The 18603-nt window shown below is 43.2% G+C and overlaps 1 pseudogene; it reads left to right on the plus strand.

The window, feature by feature from the left end:
• Positions 1–3988: 3988 nt before the first annotated feature.
• On the plus strand, positions 3989–7909 carry LOC147005080 (chromatin remodeling regulator CECR2 pseudogene; annotated as a pseudogene).
• Positions 7910–18603: the final 10694 nt, after the last annotated feature.

Consider the following 18603-nt stretch of genomic DNA (forward strand, 5'->3'; position numbering starts at 1 on the left):
GACCCGCTGTCACTCCTGATGGTCTCATTCTGTCCCCAAGTAACACCCACAATACCCAGTGCAAGTCAAGACTTGAAGTTCATAGCCCAACAGCTTTGACCTTGCCAACTCCTGCCTTAGGGGATGGAAAAGTACTGTTCTGAAATCCTTGATGATTCAAGAATTGTGATAACCATGGAAGTTTTTTTTGCTACCCAGAGTCTCCAGTTCCACATTACTAGAAAGGCCAGCTCAGGCCACCCCTACCAGGAAGCTCAACATCCACTTCCCTTTCAGGACTTACTGCTCATTCGCCAAGTCCACCTCCTTCGTCCTTCATTACTCTCAGATGGAAGGCCAGCATCCTTCCTCCCCTCTCTGGTCTCTCTCCCATCCACATTGGTTCTCTGAAAAAGTCTACCAAGTCGGGCAAGCAGGGCCATCACTGCAATGTCCAGTCTCCTACTGAGAAATCTCAGTCAGCTTGTTGTAACTACAACACTGGTGTCATCACAGACGTTGCTTAGAACTCTCCAGGAGACAATAGAATGTCCAAGAAGGGACTGCTGATGTCATGGACTACATAAAGCTTTTGGTTCCCTGCTAATGTTCTCCCTGTACTGACAGGAAGCTGAGCTGCTCTTTCCTGGGGCATAGCCATTGAGCACATCCTCCTTCCAAAGCCAGGGTTTGCTCTAGGCTTGATTGGCCACACCTAAGTAATTCCTATGTATCTAACTCTGTGTTTCCTTTCCAAACCCTTCTCAGAAATATCTCATCCTACCTTAAATTTTCCTCAATCAGCAATAGGAGCCATTAAAACTTATTGAGAAATCATACCAGTTTGAATATGCAGCCAAAATCTACTCCTGTCTAATCATATACAGGTGCATGAAATCTCATCCATGCTGAGCCTTCAGGGCTGGTTGCAGTGTGGGTGTATGTTAGGGACCACACTCATGAAGCCTTGTGTTTAGCATTTGAAATTTGCCCCAAGATCCCTTAGGAGGGAGACATGCAGTCATCATGCTTCTGACAACATTCTAGAGATCTTTTGGCAAAGGAAACTGAAATATGGAGCCACCAATGTGTGACCATCAGATTGTGTGGGGGCTTTTCTCACTGCACCAATCTCACCGATCAGTATTGCTTATAGCCCTCTGTGTGCTAGACCATGAATTTCTGTATGAAATAAATAATATATTCAACAGAGGTGCGGATGTGCAGGCAGAAAGTATAGGGTAATACTATAGACATAGGTTAGTTGACTGGGCAAGGTACTAGCATCTCGTATTTGGGTTCATGTTTGGCCCCACAAACCACACAAAACCCAATTTCCGTCAAACATGAATGATTCATTAAATGCAGACCCTAAAGTTGATTGATCAGAACCATTGCTCAGGATTTGTGCCTGAGCCATAGCTCAAAAAAATCTATCTTTGTTAACTTATAAAGACAGAAAACAAAAACCCAAAAACCAAACCAACCAAACAAACAAAAACAAATGAAAAAACAAAATTAGTTCATTTAAAGTTAGGGAAGTATCCAGTGCTCTGTTCAGATCAGGCCGTTTTAGATATAACTGCATATTGACCCTTAATTTGAGGGGTCCCATGGAATGGTTTATGTACCATTGTAAGATTAACAAACCTCATACAGAACACAACAGAATGTGGACACCATGACTTTGCTGAGTCAAGTTGTTTTCTCTGTTGATGATTGGCTGTCATATGACAGCAACTATCTGAAATAGGGGGCAGACATAGAAATCAATGACTTTTGCTATACTGTGCTGTACATGCCTTAGCATTAGATTATCCAGGTCTCTCACAATGACTAGTTATGTTTCCACAGTACTTGGAGGCCCCACTTGGAAGCTCAAATATAGGAAAGTGGAAGCAGAATTATCTGAGCTCAAATTTAACTTGGTCCACATGGGGTATTTGAGACCCTGTTTCAGAAAACAACACTGAATCACACACTACATCAAAGGCCTCAGTTACCAAGTCTTTTCTATTATAAAGAACTTACCATTCTCTCCCTTCCAGTCTTTCTTTCTGGGAAGATGGAGAAGTGAGAATGATCTTTCCATTCTAAGGACTATTTTCTCTGTTTCCCTTAGCCCACATTAGGAAAAAATGAAAGTGAGTATCATCATCTGAACAACTGATTAATATCCACTGCTGGTAGTGTGATACGGTGCTGATGACAATCTTAGCTTCCTGTAGTGTTGCTGACCCAGCAGGAAGTATTAAGTGCTGAGGCCAAAGCTCAGAGAACCTTTCAAGGGGCTAGACAGAAGCCATCAGAGACTCTCCACATCCTTGTCCTGAGATGAAATCCAGGGACACAATGTGAACTTGGTGGCCAATTTACCATACATCAAACTTCTACCTCCACCTTTCTATGTTCAGTACAGGAAAGTGTGCATGCACCTCCATGCCAGATTGATCTTGATATATGTCCCAGGGCGCAGACTTTTTAGAGAGTTGGTTGTAGTCAAGCAATTGGTGCCCTCAGTAAGATGTGAAGACTATCAATAATAAGTGACCACACTGTATTTGTTTAAACATTAGTTAAAAATTGAGCATAACTGAGGAATTGGAAACAAGCTCTGCATCCTGGTCTTTTTGTGCCTATACCTTGCTCAAAAGGAAGGTGGGAGGACAACTTGGGTTCCTCTGCATGGATAGAGTGAGGTGAAATTGGCACCGACCAGTCTGAGCAACAGTGCTGAAGCCCTTTATTTCAAGTAAAACACACATTCTCTGTCCTCCTTGAAAGTGCTCCTGTTGAGGCCATGGACCTTGTATAAACATGCTAACATCATGCAGACATCTTTCCTAATGATACAATGTTCTCTCTGGTAAGGCTTGCCCCCTTACCATATCTGTAGGAAATTTGTTACATGGCAGCCGTCAGTCTATTTCATGCTGTTGCTGTAATATGCTTCCAAGTTGTGATGGTTTGTATACTCTTGTACCAGAGAGTGGCACCATTTGGATGGGTAGCTTTGTTGGAATAGGTGTGACCTGTTTGCAGTAGGCATGTCACTGTGGGCGTGGGCTTAATACTCTCATCCTAGGTGCCTGGAAATGGGTCTTTTACTAGCAGCCTTTGGGTGAAGATGTGGAACTCTCAGCTCTGCTCTTGCCATGCCTGTGTGAATGCTGTCATGCTTGATGATAATTGACTGAGCATCTGAACATGTAAGCCCGCCCCAATGAAATGTTTTTATAAGTCTTGCCCTAGTCATAGTGTCTGTTCCCAGCAGTAAAACCATAACTAAGTCAGATGTTGGGACAGCCATTGAGGGAGGGGGCAAGCATGTGCCTGTTTGAGTGAGTTTGCAAGCTACTCCCCCAGTGCACTACCCTTGTCCTGGCCTGCCTCTGCTTGAGCTCTTGCTAAGCTGAGGGAGCTGCCATTTGCTTAGGGAGAGGCGCTGCCCCATGGCCAGAGTTGGAGCTAGCAAGCAAGATTGAAGCAAGCAAGAGTGAGTGAGTAATCACAGCAGGGAGATGTGCCCAGAGGAAGGCTGCATGGCCATGATGGGCATGCTCTGCTCCTGGTGGGAAGTCCCAGCCATCGCACAATTCTGCTTGTTCTTTCACAAGGCGTTATGCCTGCTCAACTTCGAGATCGAGGTGTTAGAGGCAGCTCTTCACAGAGATGACTTGGTATTTATCAGTGATCTGATTGCCTGCCTGCTTCAAGGCTGCTATTAGCGAAGAGGTATCACGTCTCAGACATTCCACAGCTACTTGGAAGATATTGTTAACTAAGGTTGTGAGCTTGAAGAAGGAAAGCCCAATCCTCTGAGAGATCCCAGTTTTCAAACCTTCCTCTGTGTACATGAGTAGAGATCCTGCATCTCCTCTGTGATTACCCGCTTGTTGCAGATGATGTCTTTGATCTTCTCAAGGGTCTGGATGCAGACAGTCTCCGAGTTGAACCTCTAGGTGAAGACAATTCAGGTGCACTGTACTGGTACTTCTATGGGACACAAATGTACAAAGAAGACCTAGTACACGGAAGGTCCAATGGAGAACTCTCCTTGAGCAGGGAAAGTGAAAGGCAAAAAAAAAAAAAAAAAAAAAAAAAAAAAAAGTCTCAAATGTTCCAGGAAAAACAGACAAAAGAAGAGGAAGGCCTGCAAAACGAAAAAAAAAAAAAAAAAAAAAAAAAAAAAAAAAAAAAAACTACAGGAGGAGATTATATCCAGTGAAAAGCAGGAAGAAAACTCCTTGACATCTGACCTACACAAAAGAAATGGATCCGGAGGGGCAGGCCAAGGTACTTGGTGTATCCTGTGTCTAACAGAAGAATGGAGACAGGTTACTGAGAGCTTCCTGAGAGCCGACCTCTCTCCAAGAGCAGCAACTCTACAAGCTCCTTAGCAGGACTTCCTGCCTGAAATCTGCAACGTGATTGCTCAGAAGGGAAAACGTCCACAGGGCACAAAGCCAGAGCTGCAACACAGGTTTATATCTGTCCACCTGCCCATCCAATTCATCAAGCTAGAGGAAACTCCCATGCTCACCAAGATAGAAAAACAGAAGCACAGGTGGGAGGAGGAGGAACGACCGATCTTTCTTGCAGTGCAGAAGAAGGAGCAAGATCAGATGTTAAAGGAGGAGAGAATGCAGGAAAAGGAGGAAAAAGGTCAAGGCAGGGGAAGTCTGGGCTAAGAGGAGAAAGCTCAGGGAAGAATGAGCATGGCTATTGGCTAAAGGCAAGGAGCTACCCCCAGAACTTTCCCATTTGGATCTGAATTCTCCTATGAGGGAATGGAAGAAGACCAAGGACCTCTTTGAATTGGATGACGATTTCACAGCCATGTAAAAGTTCTAGATGTGGCGAAGGCTCACAAGAATTCCTGGCCCTTCTTGGAACCTGTGGATGAATCTTATGCCCCCAACTATTACCAGATTATTAAGACCCCCATGGATATTTCAAGCATGGAGAAGAAATTAAATGGAGGTTCATAGTTTACCAGGGAGGAATTTGTAAATGTCACGAAGACCATGTTCAAAAATTGCCGAAAATACAATGGTGACAGTAATGAATATACCAAGATGTCTGACAATTTAGAGCAGTGTTTCCATCGGGCCATGACAAAACACTTTCCTGGTGAAGATGGAGACACAGATGAAGAATTTTGGATCAAAGAGGATGAAAAATGCTAAAAAAGAAGGAGTCAGTCTGGTAGAAATAGTGGAAGCCATGTTTGGACTCTCTCAAGAAACACAGAAGTGTAGAGCAGGAAACAGCCACCAGTAAAGAATGGGGGAAAATCATTGCCCGCAGCACACTGAGCTGCCTCCTCAGGGGACAATCAGAGCAGCAGTTCCATACAACTCCCTCCAGAGGTCGGCACATCAAATGGCCAAGGTTTTTCTTGCCCCCTGCATTGTGGTAGGGTGCCTAGTCACGCATCCCTTTTAAACCAGATGAAGCCAGCAGCACCAGGAACGTTTGGCTCTCTTCAAGGATCAGAACCCATCAACTTACATGGCTCCTCTCGAATTCCAGAGGTGCCCCCAGAGGAGCCCTTGCAACACCCAACCTTTGCTATACAGTCTCCAGTTGGAATTAGTAACCATTGGTTATCCCTGCTCAGTGCTTCAGACCTTTCCAATATGGTGTCACATGTCCCATCCTTACAGCTTGGGCAGATGAATTGTCCCAGTCAAGTTGGAAACATGGATCCACCAGCTCCATTCCAGGCAGGATTTATTCCTTCTAGGCATGGTGGGACTCCAGCCCGACCCCCAGACTTTCCTGAAAGGTCTGAAATTCCTCCCGGACATATTTATCATTCATACAAGTATCTAAATCGAGGACACCCTGCTGTTTGGAATGGGAACCATGGTACTGTAAACCCTGGATGTTTGGGGCCAGTTGAGAAGCCCCACCTGGGTCCAGGACCCTCTCACCACCCTCATACCATTGGTCATGTGATGGATGGCCGAGTGATGAGACAACCTATCCCACCAAACCAGTGGACTAAACAGTCAAGCTTTCTACCTCATGGTGTTCCTTCCTCAGGGTATATGCAGCCACCCTGTAAGTCTGATGGACATGGTTTGCAGACACCTCCAACTCCAGCACCAAGTCCTGGATTCAGAGGGCCCTCCCAGGTGCCCCGGGGGGCACAAGTAGGGGAATCCATGATGGACAGCCCTGAAATGATTGCCATGAAGCAGCTCCCCACCGGAGTCTTTCCCCCAGGTATGCCTTACCACCCCCCTCCAGCGCACTCCTCCCCAATAACTGATCCCTCTCCAAAGGTAGCTCATTCGTCATCAGTACGTGTGTCAGAGCCCGAGACTGCATTGGACAACCCTGGGAGTACACAGGAGATGACTGAAACACAAGAGCCTGAGGAAGACCCAGAGCCTTTGCCTGGACATGAAGAGAAAGCAGCAAGCATTTGTTCTTCAGAGGGTGAATACCTCAAACAACTACTTCACCCTGCACCTCCCTTGCAAGCCAGCGGTACCAGGCAAAGCTCACCACAAGAAAGGGAAACAGAGGACTTCCGACTCAATAGTGATGCTTCAGACTCTGCAGACACTTCTAACACATCAAAGAAAAAGAACACCTGGCCTTTGGACAATAGCTACAGCAGCCCAGCTGTGCAAGGCTGTTTGAGAGACTTCTCCATAGTGGCAGAGATGGGGAATCTACCTGAAAATGAGGTCCTTGGTGAAGCATCTCCCTGTAGGTCAGAGGGGAAGGGCCTTGATGGTAGTGGTCCAGAAAAGCCAATCTGCCCCAGGGGTAAAACATTGCAAGAAGCCATGCTATGCATAGGACCGAATGCTACTACACCTCTTTGCACAGATCCCGGTTGGATGGCTGGCAAGGTGAACCAGTTTTCTCCCTTATACATGCCTGGCATAGAATACTCTAACTCAGCTACACAGTACTCTATGAGTCCAAGTTTGCAAGGCCTGGGCTCTATGATGGGAGGAAAGTCCTCAGGATCACAGCCTCAGTCCTTTCCTCCCAGGGGGTTCCAGGATAATGGTCCCCACCCTGGACTCTTTCCTAGGTACCATCCTCAGCAAGGAATGAGATATACCTACCAGCATTCTTCTCTGCCTTCCTACCACCCCTATCAGAGGACTCCTCATTATACATGTCCACAGGGCTTTTCTGATCGGCAGAGATCTCTCCCTTCCCAGAGAAGCCCAAGTGGACCCCCAGGGAGTCACCCTCCATGCTCCCTCTTCCCAGAGAAGAATGTCCTGTCTAGTCTGCAAGGTTGTGAGACACTAAATTCTGCCTTAACTCCTCCAACTCAAATGGATGCAGTGACTGCTAAGGTTGTTCCTCCTGATGGACACAATTCTGGTCTAGAAGAAGAAAAGATGGATGAATCTGTGGAGAGGACAGAGAGTCCCCCAAAAATCTAGATCTCGACAACCATGATGCAGCTCCCAAGTGGGAGAACTCACTGTCAACCAGTGTCTATCTTTATGGAACTCCACCACCATCTCTGAGTTCAGGAATGACTTTTGGTTCATCTGCTTTCCCACCCCACAGTGTGATGCTGCAGACAGGGTCTCCATACACTCCTCACTGATCAGCCAGTCATTTTCACCCCAGGGCATACCCATCCTCTGTGCCTGCCCATCCACATCCCCACCCAGTAGCCACCCAACCCAATGGCCTCTCTTCAGAGCGTTCCCTCAACTTCTGTCACAAAGAGGGCCTAGGTCACTTTCAGGCTTCGATGATGGAGCAGACTGGCACTTGAAGCAGATTAAGAGGCACATTTCAAGAAGTACACAGACCAACAGGATTGCAAATGCATCCAGTCCAGTCACAGTCCTTATTCCAAAAGACCTGGGCGCCTGTGGAGTCACCAGAACAGTTGCTGACTCGTAAAATCCCAATACTTCCTCTGGATCAGAGCTAGTCTAGGGAGGACCTAAGCCCTAAGGAAGTGGACGGCTGCTTGTGGAGACCATAAGTCAGGCCTGGCGGATTTGGAGGAATGAATGCTGTACATCTCTGTCCTGTCTTCCGGTTCCACCTCTTCACTGTGAATCAAGCCTTCCTCAGAGCTGATCAGTAAAAGCCTTAGGTGCATACTCTTTAGATAACTGGCTGGCCTGTAGCTGGGATCATCTGCACAGCTGACAAACTTACCCACAGCAATATACCTGGAGTTCTTGTTGGCTTCTCCAAATCCCAAGACTCTTGTCCAGGGAAAATCAATTTAAACTTGGGTCGAGTGTACATATAATGCTGGAGTGGTGCCTTTAAACTTTCATGAGCAGCTAATCTCAGGTATATATTTGGTGAAGGGACTACTTTAGTATTAATGTTTTTGGAGCTGGTCCAGTTTTCAGAAGTTTCATGTTGCCAAATTAAAATTATTATTTTTTTTTTGTGGTGACTGTATTGTATATATAGTGGGACAGTCAGGTGGGTACATGGAGGAGTTTGGAGTCCTTCCCAGATACGGCCAGCATAGTGTACTGGAAGAGTCTCTGTCTTTGTACAGTCAGTTCTCACTGAATGCCTGAGGAACTTGGAGAAGAGACCCTGAAGACTGCAGCTTATATATGACACTTAACTTGTTTCCTCTGCAGCTGACCTCGGAGACAACATGTCCTCCTCAGCATTCATTTCACAGTTGATTGGACGGTGCTGTCATGGGGCTTTACTGGGTGTTGCAGCCATAGGACAGGCTGTTCTCAATCTGGTGGCCTAAGTTCTGGACTTGGGAAAGCATGTCCCTTCCTGCTTTTCCACCAGCTCTACCAGATAGTTGTAAGCCAGGAATTTGGACTCTAGAGTGTTTTACTTATTAGAAGATAAAGTGGCTTCTTCATGGGCCTGGCAGGCCTGTGATCTAGAAGGCATCAAACAACGCTTTCTAGCACAAATCACATTTTGTGAAAGTGACTACTCAGGTTTGTCATGTATGTTAGTCTAAAGAAAAAAATTGCACAGGTTTGAAAAAAAAGACAGAAGTTGGTACCAGGGAATGGGGCATTGCTGGGCTAGGACTGACCATGCTTTCATTTGAAGAATGTGGATTTGGCGACTTTGGATTTGGAACACAGAGGAATGCTTTAAAAGTGGCTTAATTGGTCATCCTAGTAGGAATATGGAAGACTTTGTTGATGGGAGTAATTTGAACTTTGTTGACCTGGCCCAAGAGATTTCAAAGGAGAAGAATTTCAGAATGTGGCAGAAAGACTGTTTTGTGGTATTTTGGTGAAGAATGTGGCTACTTTTTGCCCTAGACTGAAAAGTCTGCCTGAGACTAAGGTGAAGAGCCTCAGATTAATTGCATTGACAAGGGAAGTTTCAAAAAAAGCCCAGAGGAGACTTTGTTCTCTGGTTAAGTCTTAGGAAGACAAATTTGAACAAGCATAGCAAGCTTTGAAAGGAAAAATATAAAATACATGGTTTGAGTATTAAAGGGTTAACAGGAAGTGAAATGGAGCAAAATCCTGTGTTCTATGAGATAACAGATTAAGGGAGTGGGACCTTGTGGTAAGACTCTACCCAGCTAAATTTAAATTCAGGCCTGGTGGTGCATACCTTTAATCCCAGGAGGCAGGCATATTGATCTATGCTGGTCAAAGTCCATCTACAGGGCAAGAACCAGGATAGCCAGGCTTAGGCAGGGAAGTATTTGGAAAACAAAGGCAGTGATAATGTAATATTACAAGGGGGTGATGTTCTAGTTCCTCTAAGCAGCAGAACTTGGCACCTTCAGCCATGTGGCTCTGGCTCTAGTTAGGAATGGAAGGAACTACGAGGACAATTGATGCTGGTTAGTTGGAGCTAAGAAATTAGCAATGATTAAGAAGAGACCAGCATCACTGAGGTAAAATTTGGGAATTGTTTTATGGGAGCACAAAGATGCTATGTTCTAGAGACAGTCCAGGTTGTACTTCATGTGCCTTCTTGACTTGGTAATATGGAAGTGTCACCCAGGTTGCACTGGTTTTGAAGGCATGAGGTATCATGAAGAACAGCTGAGGCTTGGCATTGTGAGAGATCATGGAACACCATTGGAGAAGGTGTAGCCTCAGCTGTAGTTGATGGCCCAGGACTGAGGGTGTCATGAAAAGGATTTGAGGCTTGGCACCATGAAGAGAGCCTATGAGAGGCTATTGGTGAAGCTTAGTTGGAGTGCAACAACCTTGTATATTGGATTTGTCAGTAACATGAGATGATCACCAAGAACAGCAGCTGTAGTGGAGTGGATCAACCTGAGCTTAGAGTGCTATTGAGGGCAGAGGTGGAGAAGTGATGCCAGCCCTTAAGAGGAGCCAAAAAGATCAAGTGGAATCCCAGACACTGCAACAAGCAGCTGTAACATTGAAATTACCTTGAAGACTCAAAGATGTTAAAGATGCCAGAGCCATGAAATACATGCTAAGGAAAGCTGCTAACAGGGAGTTGAACCAACCCAGGTTAACACAGTTTGTTGCAGTCAACAAAGATGAAAAGGGAGTGGAGATCTGAAGACCACTTTGACATGATGGAGATGCAGAGTTTGGAGTTTACCCAGCTGGTTTCCCGTCTTTCTTTGGGGAATTAAATTTAAGTGATTGGATGAATCACAAAAGAGGCCTTGAACTCTGGACTTTTACTATTGTTGAGACAGCTATGGACTATGAGGATTTTAAAAGTTGAACTAAATGCATTTTGCATTATGTAATGTTTAAGTATGGCCCCCATAGACTCATGTGTTTGAACAAATCTATGGGGGCCAGGGATTGGAAATTGATAGTTTGTATATTCTTGCACTAGGGAGTGGCACCATTTGGAGGTGTGGGCTTTTGGAATAGGTGTGACCTGGTTCAGTAAGTGTGTCACTGTCAATGTGGGCTTATTACTCTCACTTTAGGTGCCTGGAAATCAGTCTTCCACCTGCAGACTTTGGATGAAGATGTAGAACTCTCAGCTCTGCTTGTGCCATGCTCCCACCTTGATGATAATGGACTGAACCTCTGAACCTGTAAGCCAGCCCCATTAAAATGTTGTTTTTATAAGACTTGCCTTGGTCATGGTGTCTGTTCACAACAGTAAAACCCTAACTAAGTAACCAGTCATTTTTATGTAAAACACAATGAAACAAAATCTTGACTCAGAGTAGGGTTATGCTGGCCATGTACCCTGTTATGTTCTGTATGTTATGAGGTTTTTTAACCTTATAAATTTCCACATCTCTATGTTTCACATAAGACCTTTCAAATTCAAGATCAATATGAACTATTATGTCTAAAACGGCTTGAGTCAGGGCAGCATTTCCTGCCCTTGTGCATGAGCTCTTTGTGGTTTTTTCATGGAGCTGGCCCTAAGAAATGTCTAGCATACCGTTTTCAGCTCTTGCCCATGTTTTTCATTGGGATGTGCATTCAATAAACCTTCCCTGTTTAACTGAATTCAGTGTTTCTGTGGTTTGTTTGGTGACCCTTGGACAGAAACACTTCCATTCAGCAGGATATAGGACACTGACCCAAGGTCAAGAATGGTGATATCTTGCCATAAATTATGACAAAATGGGGAAGGGGAATTTATCCTTTATGATAAGGATCAGGGGTGGCTTGGTGATTTTTAGGTTTCTATTTGCCATTTGAAACAGCTTTGAGAGCCCATTTCTGATATCCTTGGAATCATCGTGTTCCCATAATGATGCACTCAGACATGTCTGGAAACTACCAGGACACTTGTCAGAGAGCTTGATTTCTATAAGGGAGGCAATATGGTTAATTTATACTGCAGGATATTTGGTCACATTCTAAACCCCAAGATTGCGTTAATTCCTGAAAAAAAAAAAAGAAAAAAAACTTCTTATAGTGTAGCTCAGCCCTAGCACAGACCTGTAATCCAAGAGCATTCTGTTAAGTGTACGTTTTTGTCCTGTGGCTCAACCCTATCACACACATTTAATGCAAAGCAAAATAAAGTCAACACCACGTCTAGAAGTGGAGCAATTAACCAGTTGAAAGGGAATGAATGTAACTATACAGAAGGATGGCCTTTTGGGGGGTGGGGATTGAGACAGGGTTTCTCTGTATATATAGCACTGGCTGTCCTGGAATTGGTTCTGTTGACCAGGCTGGCCTAAAACTCTGAAATCTGCCTGCCTCTGCCTCCCTAGTGCAGGAATTAAAGGCATGTGCCACCACTGTCTGGCCTCAGAAAGAAGGACTTTAAGTTGAAGGATATTTAAGACAGTGTGGAGAGGGATAAAGAATGCTTTCCTACTGGGAGGTCATCAGGGTAGGAAGGTCAGCTGGGTGCTTTCCCTGACTCTCTGAGCTGGCTACTGCTACTGAGTCTTCACTGGTAAAATTAAATGCCTGGCTTATGTGTGTGTTTTAAAAATGTATTTATTAATCATTCCATTGGATTATATCTCACATGATATGCCACTTTTGGTTACCCTCCACTAACCCCTCAAACTACATCTGCACTCTCAGCCTCCACTCTGTCTGGATTAGGATTCTCCTTCACCCACCCTCCCTTTATTGCCCTACTGATTGAGAAACCCACTACACTGGAGCATCAAACCTCCATAGGACCAAGGGCCTCCCCTCCCATTGCTTTCAGTTAGGCCATTCTCTGCTACAATGTATCTGGAGTTATAGATCCCTGCTTATACACTCCTGGGTTAGTGGTCTAATGTCTAGGAGCACTGGGTGGTCCTGCCAGCAGATGTTGTTTTTCAGTAGGATTCCATTCCCCTCTTCACCTCCAGCTTCTCTGCATGCTCCTGCAATGCTCAGTCTAATAGTTGGCTCCAATGGTCAGTTGCTGGCCACACCTCCCAAAGAACCTTCACTCCAGGTTTCTGTCTGCAAGTACCTCTTGACCACAGGAACAGTGTCTGGTTTGGTGTCTGAAGACAGGGTGGATCCCCAGGTAGAGAAGTTCTTGGACGGCCCTTCCTTCAGCCTCTGCTCCATTTCTTGTCCCTGTTAGTCCTTTTCTCAGGAACATTTCTTGGTTAAAATCTTTGAGATTGGTGGATGGCACCATTCCTTGACAGAGAGCATTGGCAGGGGTCTTGTTGGGGTTTGGGGACATGGGGGAGGCATACCTATCTATTGGAGGTGGTCTCTACAGGTTCTATCTCCCTGATGTCTGAGAGCCTCAAGGGTCTATTCCCTGTTCCTCATCCTTTACCCCCCTTTTATTTTTTTTCGATTTCCTGATTTCCTGTACCTCTCTCCCATCCCTTCCAGTACCTGATACTGCCTCCCTTATTTCCTCCCCTTCCTCTCTCCCTCCAAGGTCCCCCTCTACCTCCCAGAATTTTCCTTTTTCCCCCTTAATGCAGGATAGGGTAATGCCAGGACCAAGATTGGGAATGGGTGGGTTAGGGAGCAGGGGGAAGGTGGAGGGGATAGGGGATTTTCAGAGGGGAAACAAGGAAAGGGGATAACATTTGAAATGTAAATAAAGAAAATATATAAAAAAAGAAAGAAAGAAAGAAAGAAAAAAGAAAGAAAGAAAGAAAGAAAGAAAGAAAGAAAGAAAGAAAGAAAGAAAGAAAGAAAGAAAGAAAGAACATGAGACCAGAATCAACTGACAAGGACACATGGGGAATCACAGAGTGCAGAAGCCCAGTTCGGGTCTGCTCTAGGACCTATGTATTTATGTTATGGTTGTATAGCCTGGCATTCTTGCAAGATTCCTAACAGTGGGAGCAAGGCTCTCTCTGAATGTTTTGCTTCCCTTTTGGACCCCTTTCCTCCACTGACCTGCCATGTCTTGTCCAAGCCTTGATATGATAACATGTGCTGAGTTTTATTGCCTCCTGTTATGCTGTATTTGGTTGATGTTCCTGGGAGGCCTGTGCTTTTCTGAGAGTAGGGGAAGGAGGGTAGATCTCCGGAAAGGGGAGGTGGAGTGGAGAGGGTTGGGGGAAGGAAAGGAACAGAATATACTATACGAATGAAAAATAAACAAGTTGCCCTTCTTTTAAAATTCATTGAGGGAACACCCAACGTCATTCTCTAGACACACCCACACCCACACCCACACCCACACACACACACACACACACACACACACACACACACAGAAGTGAAAACCACAAAAAGTCAATGGTATAGTTTTTCTTTTATTTAATATTATTTTTTTTCATTTATTTTTTTATTTTTTTATTTTTATTAGATATTTTCTTTATTTACATTTCAAATGCTATCCAGAAAGTTCCCTGTACCCTCCCTCCCGCATGCTCCCCTACTCACCTACTCCCACTTCTTGGCCCTGGTGTTCCCCTGTACTGGGGCATACTTTGCAAGACCAAGGAGCCTCTACTCCCAATGATGGCCAACCAGGCCATCTTCTGCAACCTATACACCTAGTAACATGACCTCAGGGGTACTGGTAAGCTCATATTGTTGTTCAACCTACCAGGTTGCAGAACCCTTCAGCTCTTGGGTACTTTCTCTAGCTCCTCCAATGGGGGCCCTGTGTTTCATCCAAGAGATGACTGTGAGCATCCACTTCTGTATTTGCCAGCCACTGACATAACCTCACATAAGTCAACTAAGGACCTATATCAGGGTCCTTTCAGCGAAATCTTGCTGGCTTATGCAATAGTGAAATCTTGCTGGCTTATGCAATAGCTGAGTAGTAATCCATTGTGTAAATGTACCACATTTTCTGTATCCATTCCTCTGTTGAAGGACATCTGGATTCTTTCCAGCTTTTGGCTATTATAAATAAGGCCGCTGTGAACATAGTGGAGCATGTGTCCTTATTACCACTTAGAATATCTTTTTGGTATATGCCCAAGAGAGATATTGCTGGATCCTCAGCTAGTACTATGTCCAATTTTCTGAGGAACTGCGAGACTGATTTCCAGAGTGGTTGTACCAGTCCCAATCTCACCAGCAATGGAGGAGTCTTCTTCTTTCTCCACATCCTTGCCAGCATCTGCTGTCACTTGAATTTTTGATCTTAGCCATTCTGACTGGTGTGAGGTGGAATCTCAGGGTTGTTTTGATTTGCATTTCCCTGATCAGTAAGGATGTTGAACATTTTTTCATGTACTTCTCAGCCTCTCAGCCTCATGTACTTCCTCAGTTGAGAATTCTTTGTTTAGCTCTGTACACTGTATATTAATAGGGTTATTTGAATTTTTGGAGTCCAACATCTTGAGCTCTTTGTATATATTGAATATTAGTCCCATATCAGATTTAGGATTGGTAAAAATCCTTTCCCAATCTGTTGGTGGCCTTTTTGTGTTACTGACAGTGTCTTTTGCCTTACAGAAGCTTTGCAATTTTAAGAGGTCCCATTTGTCAATTCTTAATCTTACATCACAAGCCATTGCTATCCTATTCAGGAAATTTTCTCCTTTGCCCATAACTTCTAGGCTTTCCCCCACTTTCTCCTCTATAAATTTCAGTGTCTCTGGTTTTATTTGGAGTTCTTTGATCAATGCACACTTGAACTTTGTACAAGGATATAAGAATGGATCAATTCACATTATCTGCATGATAACCACCAGTTGTGCCAGCAATATTTGTTGAAAATGCTGTCTTTTTTTCCACTGGATGGTTTTAGCTCCCTTGTCAAAGATCAAGTGACCATAGGTGTATGTGATCATTTCTGGGTCTTCAATTTTATTCCATTGATCTACTTGTCTGTGGCTGTACAAATATCATGGAGTTTTTTTTTTTTTTTATCACAATTGCTCTGTAGTACAGCCTATGATCAGGCAAGGTGATTCCCCCAGAGGTTCTTTTATTGTTGAGAATAGTGTTTGCTATCCTAGGATTTTTGTTTTTCCAAATGTATTTGTAAATTGCCCTTTCTAACTCAGTGAAGAATTGAGTTGGAATTTTGATGGGGATTTCATTGAATCTGTAGATTGCTTTTGGCTAGATAGCCATTTTGGCTATATTAATCCTGCCAATCCACGAACATGTGAGATCTTTCCATCATCTGAGATCTTCTTCAGTTTCTTTCTTCAGAGACTTGAAGTTCTTGTCATACAGATCTTTCACTTCCTTAGAGTCACACCGAGGTATTTCATATTATTTGTGACTATTGTGAAGGGTGTTGTTTCCCTATTTTCTTTCTCAGCCCATTTATCTTTTTGTAGAGAAAGGTCATTGACTTGTTTAAGTTAATTTTATATCCAGGTACTGCACTGAAGCTGTTTATCAGGTTTAGGAATCTTCTGGTGGAATTTTTTAGGGTTACATATATATATGCTAACATATCATCTGCAAATAGTGATATTTTGACTTCTCCATTTCCAATTTGCATTCCCTTGATCTCCTTATGTTGTGGAATTGCTTTGCTGAGGACTTCAAGTACTATATTGAATAGGTAGGGAGAAAGTGGGCAGCCTTGTCTAGTTCCTGATTTTAGTGGGATTGCTTCCAGTTTCTCTCCATTTAGTTTGATATTGGATAATGGTTTGCTGTAGATTGCTTTTGTTATGTTTAGGTATGGGCCTTGGGTTCCTCATCTTTCCAAGACCTTTACCATGAAGGGGAGTTGGATTATGTTAAATGGTTTCTCAGCATCTAACAAAATGATCTTGTGGATTTTGTCTTTGAGTGTGTTTATATAGTGGATTACTTTGATGGATTTCTATATATTAAACCATCCCTGCATCCCTGGGATGAAGCCTACTTGGTCATGATGGATGATTGTTTTGATGTGTTCTTGGATACGGTTTGGGAGGATTTTATTCAGTAATTTTACATCAATATTCATAAGAGATATTGATCTGAAGTTCTGTTTCTTTGTTTAGTTTTTGTGAGGTTTAGATATCAGAGTAATTGTGGCTTCATAGAATGAATTGGGTAGAGTACCTTCTGTTTCTATTTTGGGGAATAATTTGAGGAGAGTTGGAATTAGGTCTTCTTTGAAGTTCTGGTAGAACTCTGCATTAAACCCATCTGGTCCTGGGCTCTTTTTGGTTGGGAGAATCTTAATGACTGCTTCTGTTTCTTTAGGGGAAATCGGACTGTTTAGTTCATTAATCTGATCCTGATTTAGCATTGGTACCTGGTTTCTCTCTAGGAATTTGTCCATTTTATCCAGGTTTGCCAGTTTTGTTTAGTATAGACTTTTCTAGGATCTGATGTTTTGGATTTCCTTAGGATCTGTTGTCATGTCTCCTTTTTCATTCTGATTCTGTTAATTAGGATATTGCCCCTGTGCCCTCTAGTTAGTCTGGCTAAGGGTTTATCTATCTTGTTGATTTTCTCAAATATCCAGCTCCTGGTTTGGTTGATTCTTTGAATAGTTCTTTTTGTTTCCACTTTGTTTATTTCAGCCGTGCATTTGATTATTTTCTGCTGTCCACTCCTCTTGGGTGACTTTGCTTCCTTTAGTTCTAGAGCTTCTAGTTGTGCTGTCAGGCTGCTAGTGTATGCTCTCTCTGGTTTATTTTTGAAGGGACTCAGGGCTTTGTGTTTTCTTCTGAGGAATGCCTTCATTGTGTCCCATAAGTTTCAGTATTTTGTTTTAGTATTTTCATTAAACTCTGAAAGTCTTTAATTCTTTCTTTTTTTCTTCATTGACCCTTGTATAATTGAGTTTAGTATTATTCATCTTCTACTTGAATCTTGGTTTTCTATTATTTATGCTGTTATTGAAGAACAGCCTTAATTGGTCGCTATCTGAAATAATGCATAGGAAAATTTCAATATTTTAGTAGCTGTTGATGCCTGTTTTGTGACCAATTATATGGTCAATTTTTGAGAAGGTACAATGAAGTGCTGAGAAGAAAGTATATCCTTTTGTTTTAGGATAAAATGTTCTGAGATATCAGTTAAATCCATTTGTTTCATAACTTCTCTTAGTGTCTGTGTGTTTCTGTTGAGATTCTGTTTCCAGGATCTGTCCATTGATGAGACTGGGGTGTTGAAGTCTCTCACCATTATTGTGTGAGGTGCAATGTGTGCTTTGAGCTTTCCTAGAGTTTCCTTAATAAATGTGGCTGCCCTTGGATTTGGAGCATATATATTCAATATTGAGAGTTCATCTTGGAAGATTTTACCTTTTTTTCCTCACCAATTGTGATTCTTTTAATACAAACTGCTACAACAAATATGTAAAGATATGGCAGATTATGCATTTGTTCAAAGCAATTTGATTTAAGCATAAGACAGATTCAAATGGACTAAGGTTGTGCAAAGAATCCAAGGACTTGCCTACTGGCTTCAAGGAAGCCTTTGCTCTAAAGAGAATCCATAGCTGCAAAGGAGACAGGGCACAGTCTGTTGTAAAACGTTAACTGTTGTAAAACCAGGATAATAGTTTTAAATTACAATCATTCTTGCAGCACTGTGTAGTATGTATTCTGTTGACCTCTTTATTTCATAACATAACTTTCCTTTAATTCCATTTTATGGTGGTTGTGTTCAGTTTTCTTTTAAAAATTGCTTTAAATTTATATTAAATTTTGTACATGTTCACAAATTATTGCATAAACAGCACAATCTTCAAAACAGTGTTTGCAAACACATGTCCAATTTAGGAAAAAAAATTCACGTTTCCTCTCTGGCCCTTTCCTTCTTTTTTATTTGTTTTGGAGATTCTCGGTTGGTTTCAAACTTGGTCTGTGAGGGAGGCACACTGTTTTGCTCAGCATTTGACTTG

The sequence above is a fragment of the Mus caroli genome, unplaced genomic scaffold, assembly GCF_978045245.1.
Source record: "Mus caroli unplaced genomic scaffold, Mus_caroli_1 scaffold_4, whole genome shotgun sequence".
In the NCBI taxonomy this organism is placed as follows: domain Eukaryota; kingdom Metazoa; phylum Chordata; class Mammalia; order Rodentia; family Muridae; genus Mus; species Mus caroli.